Raw genomic sequence first — 10000 nt, forward strand, 5'->3', positions numbered from 1 at the left:
GACCTGCAGGTCACATAGATATTTGTTACTTTATAAAATAATAATAATAAAAACCCATATATACTAACATGTCCTCACTAAATCTCGCTCCAAGCTAGCGGGAGCTGTGAGCAAATGAAATGGATATGTCCTCTTTGTTTCTGAAAAGCAGCACTATGCTCTTATGCAGCTAGGAATAAGGATGAGCCAAGTGGCCTAACAGTATGCAAAAGATAAAAATGCAGCTAAGGGAAAATATTAATGCATAATCGTATGGTCCGAGATCATTTATATATATGTACCCACTCCTGACATGGAGCTATATACAAAATACCTGTGTGATACTTAATCACACCAAGGACCATTTAGGCAATAAAAGGCCTCAAGTTTTACCAGTGCGACCCACAGGTCATTTACACAAACAGTTAACATTAGCATCTGAGATGAGGGGACACAGACTTTGGAAGGGCATGACAGCCAGAGTCAGTTCTGTTTGCACTCCTACCTGAGGCTATAAAGTCAAAGTGTGCATCAAATTAAAGGACAATATTTGTGGTCCACAAAGAGACCGGACAAATGTCTATAGCCCCAGCAGTCATAGAGCAACCCTCAAAAATATTAGGAGCATTATAGACTTTATGACAGTGATCTGTACAGGAGAGGCAGCCTGGGAAATGGCTACCACATCTAAGGAAGGCGGCAGGCATGGAAATTACCCACAGCTGATATGGGGACATTGGCCCTTCGATCATCGGATTAAATTATGATCTTCCATATTAATCTAGAGATTGGAAAAACTTGTATAATTACAGCTAATATTCATCTCGTGACTATCCAGCAGAAATCACTGCAAGAATGCACTTATAGAAATTTATTCACTAGGCATCTCAGTATCTTCCCCTCAGTTTAAATGCATTCTTGTCCCCCAACAGACTGGGAAGGCAGCTATCAGACAGCTGCAGCAGAGGTGTTAAGTGGGCACTTAGTCAAACAATACAAATGGCTTGCTCTTCCACAGACCAATGGCTGACTAGAATCACGCAGAGAGAAAACTCTGGAACAGTGGGGAAGAAATTGAACACAATGCACAAATACATTACAGGAGCCATGATGTATTTAATTGATGACTGTGATTTTCTTGTGATTTTTGATAAATTAAATGTTTGCTCATTCGAATGTCTGCACTATCAACAAATAGGGAATTCTTTTTGAAATTCTGAAAATAAAATACTTGAGTATCTTCATACAGACACACACACACATATACATCTATAACACAATTAACATTTACCAGTGATCTACAATATAGCCTTGATATATACACACACACACATACAGACACCCATCCCCAGCAGGCTGCGAATGCATATACAGTGAGGACTCTGACACTAAGTGCTTGTGATGTGTGGCTGACCTGCAGGTCACATAGATATTTGTTACTTTATAAAATAATAATAATAAAAACCCATATATACTAACATGTCCTCACTAAATCTCGCTCCAAGCTAGCGGGAGCTGTGAGCAAATGAAATGGATATGTCCTCTTTGTTTCTGAAAAGCAGCACTATGCTCTTATGCAGCTAGGAATAAGGATGAGCCAAGTGGCCTAACAGTATGCAAAAGATAAAAATGCAGCTAAGGGAAAATATAAATGCATAATCGTATGGTCCGAGATCATTTATATATATGTACCCACTCCTGACATGGAGCTATATACAAAATACCTGTGTGATACTTAATCACACCAAGGACCATTTAGGCAATAAAAGGCCTCAAGTTTTACCAGTGCGACCCACAGGTCATTTACACAAACAGTTAACATTAGCATCTGAGATGAGGGGACACAGACTTTGGAAGGGCATGACAGCCAGAGTCAGTTCTGTTTGCACTCCTACCTGAGGCTATAAAGTCAAAGTGTGCATCAAATTAAAGGACAATATTTGTGGTCCACAAAGAGACCGGACAAATGTCTATAGCCCCAGCAGTCATAAAGCAACCCTCAAAAATATTAGGAGCATTATAGACTTTATGACAGTGATCTGTACAGGAGAGGCAGCCTGGGAAATGGCTACCACATCTAAGGAAGGCGGCAGGCATGGAAATTACCCACAGCTGATATGGGGACATTGGCCCTTCGATCATCGGATTAAATTATGATCTTCCATATTAATCTAGAGATTGGAAAAACTTGTATAATTACAGCTAATATTCATCTCGTGACTATCCAGCAGAAATCACTGCAAGAATGCACTTATAGAAATTTATTCACTAGGCATCTCAGTATCTTCCCCTCAGTTTAAATGCATTCTTGTCCCCCAACAGACTGGGAAGGCAGCTATCAGACAGCTGCAGCAGAGGTGTTAAGTGGGCACTTAGTCAAACAGTACAAATGGCTTGCTCTTCCACAGAGCAAAGGCTGACTAGAATCACGCAGAGAGAAAACTCTGGAACAGTGGGGAAGAAATTGAACACAATGCACAAATACATTACAGGAGCCATGATGTATTTAATTGATGACTGTGATTTTCTTGAGATTTTTGATAAATTAAATGTTTGCTCATTCGAATGTCTGCCCTATCAACTAATAGGGAATTCTTTTTGAAATTCTGAAAATAAAATACCTGAGTATCTTCATAGAGACACACATATATATCTATAACATAATTAACATTTACCAGTGACCTACAATATAGCCTTGATATATACACACACACACACACACACACACACACACACATACAGACACCCATCCCCAGCAGGCTGCGAATGCAAACACAGTGAGGACCCTGACACTAAGTGCTTGTGATGTGTGGCTGACCTGCAGGTCACATAGATATTTGTTACTTTATAAAATAATAATAATAAAAACCCATATATACTAACATGTCCTCACTAAATCTCGCTCCAAGCTAGCGGGAGCTGTGAGCAAATGAAATGGATATGTCCTCTTTGTTTCTGAAAAGCAGCACTATGCTCTTATGCAGCTAGGAATAAGGATGAGCCAAGTGGCCTAACAGTATGCAAAAGATAAAAATGCAGCTAAGGGAAAATATAAATGCATAATCGTATGGTCCGAGATCATTTATATATATGTACCCACTCCTGACATGGAGCTATATACAAAATACCTGTGTGATACTTAATCACACCAAGGACCATTTAGGCAATAAAAGGCCTCAAGTTTTACCAGTGCGACCCACAGGTCATTTACACAAACAGTTAACATCAGCATCTGAGATGAGGGGACACAGACTTTGGAAGGGCATGACAGCCAGAGTCAGTTCTGTTTGCACTCCTACCTGAGGCTATAAAGTCAAAGTGTGCATCAAATTAAAGGACAATATTTGTGGTCCACAAAGGGACCGGACAAATGTCTATTGCCCCAGCAGTCATAGAGCAACCCTCAAAAATATTAGGAGCATTATAGACTTTATGACAGTGATCTGTACAGGAGAGGCAGCCTGGGAAATGGCTACCACATCTAAGGAAGGCGGCAGGCATGGAAATTACCCACAGCTGATATGGGGACATTGGCCCTTCGATCATCGGATTAAATTATGATCTTCCATATTAATCTAGAGATTGGAAAAACTTGTATAATTACAGCTCATATTCATCTCGTGACTATCCAGCAGAAATCACTGCAAGAATGCACTTATAGAAATTTATTCACTAGGCATCTCAGTATCTTCCCCTCAGTTTAAATGCATTCTTGTCCCCCAACAGACTGGGAAGGCAGCTATCAGACAGCTGCAGCAGAGGTGTTAAGTGGGCACTTAGTCAAACAATACAAGTGGCTTGCTCTTCCACAGACCAATGGCTGACTAGAATCACGCAGAGAGAAAACTCTATGGAACTGTGGGGAAGAAATTGAGCACAATGCACAAATACATTACAGGAGCCATGATGTATTTAGTTGATGACTGTGATTTTCTTGTGATTTTGATAAATTATTTTAATTTGATATGCGGGGCATGGCGGTAGCTTCCTCTGACTGACACATAAGAAAGCAATGTGTCCCTCACAGTGACACTGGGGGTGGGGTGTGTGGGGCTACGGGAGGCAGGGGTGTGGGACGCAGTCAGAATGGTATATTAAGAGGAGACCTGCACATGTAAAGTCACTCTGCCTCTGCTTCCAGCGAGACCAGAGCTCCAGATTCTGTTGAAGATTTTACCTTTTGTTGAACAGCGTCTCAAGAATGCCTTCCAAGTCGTAAGTTATGGTGAATTTATTATTGCATTTGAATCTGGAGAAATTGTGGATGAACTTGTTCTACTTTACTGACACTGTGCAAAAGTCTCTGTCCACTGACTGCTATTGTTAAAACTTAAATTGCATCCATTACACAACTAAAAGTATTTTTTGAAGCAACTTAGTTTAAATATAAGTGTAGAATATTATTTTGTCATTTGCTGTGTTCACAAATGGTTTATATTGCTGTATATATGTCGATGATGACTGAAATGTGTATTTATTCAACTAAAAGTAATGTATCAAATATAATCTTAATTCATGACTTTTTTATTTTTCTTTTTATCCCCAGTGCTTCCAGGAAGCATTTCCTGCTCTGCCCCGTGTGCAAGAAGACACAAGCAAACCTCTCAGTGCATCTGACTAAAGTGTGCATGAAGAGGTGTTCAAAAGAGGCTATCCAGGAAGTTATGCAGAAGGAAAAGCAGGATTCCTTTGAACTTCTGCAGTGGGGCAGGGACTTCAGCTACAGCCTCCTGCAGGAGATTTTTAATGACACTAATCCAATGAGCAGGTTGGTGGGAAAACTCTTTGATTTTTGATAAATTAAATGTTTGCTCATTCGAATGTCTGCACTATCAACTAATAGGGAATTCTTTTTGAAATTCTGAAAATAAAATACCTGAGTATCTTCATAGAGACACACATATACATCTATAACACAATTAACATTTACCAGTGATCTACAATATAGCCTTGATATATACACACACACACATACAGACACCCATCCCCAGCAGGCTGCGAATGCAAACACAGTGAGGACCCTGACACTAAGTGCTTGTGATGTGTGGCTGACCTGCAGGTCACATAGATATTTGTTACTTTATAAAATAATAATAATAAAAACCCATATATACTAACATGTCCTCACTAAATCTCGCTCCAAGCTAGCGGGAGCTGTGAGCAAATGAAATGGATATGTCCTCTTTGTTTCTGAAAAGCAGCACTATGCTCTTATGCAGCTAGGAATAAGGATGAGCCAAGTGGCCTAACAGTATGCAAAAGATAAAAATGCAGCTAAGGGAAAATATAAATGCATAATCGTATGGTCCGAGATCATTTATATATATGTACCCACTCCTGACATGGAGCTATATACAAAATACCTGTGTGATACTTAATCACACCAAGGACCATTTAGGCAATAAAAGGCCTCAAGTTTTACCAGTGCGACCCACAGGTCATTTACACAAACAGTTAACATCAGCATCTGAGATGAGGGGACACAGACTTTGGAAGGGCATGACAGCCAGAGTCAGTTCTGTTTGCACTCCTACCTGAGGCTATAAAGTCAAAGTGTGCATCAAATTAAAGGACAATATTTGTGGTCCACAAAGGGACCGGACAAATGTCTATTGCCCCAGCAGTCATAGAGCAACCCTCAAAAATATTAGGAGCATTATAGACTTTATGACAGTGATCTGTACAGGAGAGGCAGCCTGGGAAATGGCTACCACATCTAAGGAAGGCGGCAGGCATGGAAATTACCCACAGCTGATATGGGGACATTGGCCCTTCGATCATCGGATTAAATTATGATCTTCCATATTAATCTAGAGATTGGAAAAACTTGTATAATTACAGCTCATATTCATCTCGTGACTATCCAGCAGAAATCACTGCAAGAATGCACTTATAGAAATTTATTCACTAGGCATCTCAGTATCTTCCCCTAAGTTTAAATGCATTCTTGTCCCCCAACAGACTGGGAAGGCAGCTATCAGACAGCTGCAGCAGAGGTGTTAAGTGGGCACTTAGTCAAACAATACAAGTGGCTTGCTCTTCCACAGACCAATGGCTGACTGGAATCACGCAGAGAGAAAACTCTATAGAACTGTGGGGAAGAAATTGAGCACAATGCACAAATACATTACAGGAGCCATGATGTATTTAGTTGATGACTGTGATTTTCTTGTGATTTTGATAAATTATTTTATTTTGATATGCGGGGCGTGGCGGTGGCTTCCTCTGACTGACACATAAGAAAGCAATGTGTCCCTCACAGTGACACTGGGGGTGGGGTGTGTGGGGCTACGGGAGGCAGGGGTGTGGGACGCAGTCAGAATGGTATATTAAGAGGAGACCTGCACATGTAAAGTCACTCTGCCTCTGCTTCCAGCGAGACCAGAGCTCCAGATTCTGTTGAAGATTTTACCTTTTGTTGAACAGCGTCTCAAGAATGCCTTCCAAGTCGTAAGTTATGGTGAATTTATTATTGCATTTGAATCTGGAGAAATTGTGGATGAACTTGTTCTACTTTACTGACACTGTGCAAAAGTCTCTGTCCACTGACTGCTATTGTTAAAACTTAAATTGCATCCATTACACAACTAAAAGTATTTTTTGAAGCAACTTAGTTTAAATATAAGTGTAGAATATTATTTTGTCATTTGCTGTGTTCACAAATGGTTTATATTGCTGTATATATGTCGATGATGACTGAAATGTGTATTTATTCAACTAAAAGTAATGTATCAAATATAATCTTAATTCATGACTTTTTTATTTTTCTTTTTATCCCCAGTGCTTCCAGGAAGCATTTCCTGCTCTGCCCCGTGTGCAAGAAGACACAAGCAAACCTCTCAGTGCATCTGACTAAAGTGTGCATGAAGAGGTGTTCAAAAGAGGCTATCCAGGAAGTTATGCAGAAGGAAAAGCAGGATTCCTTTGAACTTCTGCAGTGGGGCAGGGACTTCAGCTACAGCCTCCTGCAGGAGATTTTTAATGACACTAATCCAATGAGCAGGTTGGTGGGAAAACTCTTTAGCCTTTTTTACACATCTCACGTCTTTCTTCTGTATGACATTTACTAACAGTTTTTTTATTTACTTTATTCATTTGAAAGGTTGGTCCAGGAGCTGGAGCGTCGGCACATGGTGGTGATTGACAACCCCTCCCCAGCATGATGTATATAATTGAAGACTGTGATTTTCTTGTTAATTTAATAAATTAAATGTTTGCTCATTCGAATGTCTGCCTTATTAATTAATGGGTAATCAGGGTTCGATTGAGAAGAGGGAGCCTGAGAATCAGCTAGCACATCCAAGGAAGGCAGCAGGCGCACAAATTACAAACTCCTGACACAGGGAGGTAGTGACAAAAAATAACCATGCAGGACTCTGTCGAGGCCTTTTGGTCAAGATGTTAAATTATGATCTTCCATATTAATCTAGAGGTTGTATAACTGATATAATTACACCTCCAATATATTGTGTCAAATTAGAGTCACCATATGCTTCTTTCTTTCAATTATAAGCTACGGCCAGGTGCTGAGGAAAAAAAAAAGTTTAAAATACTGATTATAAACCCAGTGGTTTTAGAGCAATGCAACAAAATATTAGGATATTCTCCTCTTGCTGCCAGGGCTTTTGTTTGATTGCTGGCAGTTTCACACCTCTGTTATGCACACAGACAGTTACCCATCCCCCAGCATGCTGCGAAAGCCAGACATCACACCTTGGTCCCAATAGATTAAAGTCCCAAAGCTGACTAGCCACTGCCGGACCTCCAGCCCAGGTAGAGGGGAGCCTGAACGGCCAGGACGGGTGGGCCCTCCTGATGTTGGGCCAGCTGAGGGGTGAGTCAGTGTGGTAGGCAAAGGGACGCATATGGCTCTGCGGAAACAGGTCCCTACCCAGTCCCAGCAGACTGGGAAAGACAGATTCAAACCAATGTCTGGCATGCAGATCACATATGTTTCACCACAAATAAAATGAATACAATATTTGTAGGGTTTAAAAAACATGATGACTAATAGGACCATTTAGGGAATAAAAGGCCTCAAGTTTTACCAGTGCGACCCACAGGTCATTTACGCAGGCTGTTAACATCAGCATCTGAGATGAGGGGACACAGACTTTGGAAAGGCATGACAGTCAGTTCAGAAGCCTGAAACAGATGCCTGAAAGGAATCATGCTTTCATTTTACAGTTTGCAAGGGAATTAGCAAGATATCTATAGTAAAATCACAGACTTCAAAGCAATGTATTCAGTAAAAATAGCTCAACTGGTCAGGCCTGATCTGCAGCAGCATCAAAGATAATAGAAAATATACACAGGCAAATAACGCTGAAAACCTACAATATTTGCGGAGTTTAAAAAAAACATGATGACTAATAGGACCATTTAGGGAATAAAAGTCCTCAAGTTTTACCAGTGCGACCCACAGGTCATTTACGCAGGCTGTTAACATCATCATCTGAGATGAGGGGACACAGACTTTGGAAAGGCATGACAGTCAGTTCAGAATCCTGAAACAGATGCCTGAAAGGAATCATGCTTTCATTTTACAGTTTGCAAGGGAATTAGCAAGATATCCATAGTAAAATCACAGACTTCAAAGCAATGTATTCAGTAAAAATAGCTCAACTGGTCAGGCCTGATCTGCAGCAGCATCAAAGATAATAGAAAATATACACAGGCAAATAACGCTGAAAACCTACAATATTTGCGGAGTTTAAAAAAAACATGATGACTAATAGGACCATTTAGGGAATAAAAGGCCTCAAGTTTAACCAGTGCGACCCACAGGTCATTTACGAAGGCTGTTAACATCAGCATCTGAGATGAGGGGACACAGACTTTGGAAGGGCATGTGTGTCTGTGTGTGTGTTAATTCTTGAGGCCTTTTATTCCCTAAATGGTCCTATTAGTAGTGACCTAAATATTTCTCTTAAATGTCATTAATCCAAAACATTGAGCACTGAACAATGGAGATGATCACTGGAATTCAACTGAAAGTCACTAATAAGGAGAATTTACCATAATGCAAAAATTTTTTATCCAACTATTTAGTTGCAAATTCCTCAGCCTGTGAGTCATCAGCATTGCAATCAGGCAGGTCATTCACTTATGCAGGGAAGATCATCATCTGAGATTAGGGGACACATACCTGGGATGGCCTTACCAGCCCAGGGCTATTGTTTCCTTAATGGCTGTTTTGCATCTCTGTGACGCACATGCAGGGAAATCCAAAGCACATGACAAACTCAGACACACTGACCGCCTGCTCAAGGAATAGTACTTTTATTTTACAGTTTGCAAGGGAATTAGCAAGATAAAAATAGCATTATATATATTGCATTTATATATATGCAGGTCACATATGTCTCTCCACCAGACCTCTATCTTTTATGTTTTTAGTGATTTTTATTTTTTAGTGATTAATTGTCATACCACTTACCTCAGTGGTGCTCAAAATCACATTTAAAATTTAATTCCCTTATATGTGTCTGTGTGTGTGTCTGTGTGTGTGTGTGTGTGTGTGTGTGTCTCCACCAGACTTCTATCTTAAATATATCAGTCACATTTTGAATTTTTTTAAATAAAAACAAACACACACAAACACTTTAAAAAAAAACATGATGACTAATAGGACCATTTAGGGAATAAAAGGCCTCAAGTTTAACCAGTGCGACCCACAGGTCATTTACGAAGGCTGTTAACATCAGCATCTGAGATGAGGGGACACAGACTTTGGAAGGGCATGTGTGTCTGTGTGTGTGTTAATTCTTGAGGCCTTTTATTCCCTAAATGGTCCTATTAGTAGTGACCTAAATATTTCTCTTAAATGTCATTAATCCAAAACATTGAGCACTGAACAATGGAGATGATCACTGGAATTCAACTGAAAGTCACTAATAAGGAGAATTTACCATAATGCAAAAATTTTTTATCCAACTATTTAGTTGCAAATTCCTCAGCCTGTGAGTCATCAGCATTGCAATCAGGCAGGTCATTCACTTATGCAGGGAAGATCATCATC

Source organism: Brienomyrus brachyistius, unplaced genomic scaffold, assembly GCF_023856365.1.
Source record: "Brienomyrus brachyistius isolate T26 unplaced genomic scaffold, BBRACH_0.4 scaffold377, whole genome shotgun sequence".
NCBI classification, from domain to species: domain Eukaryota; kingdom Metazoa; phylum Chordata; class Actinopteri; order Osteoglossiformes; family Mormyridae; genus Brienomyrus; species Brienomyrus brachyistius.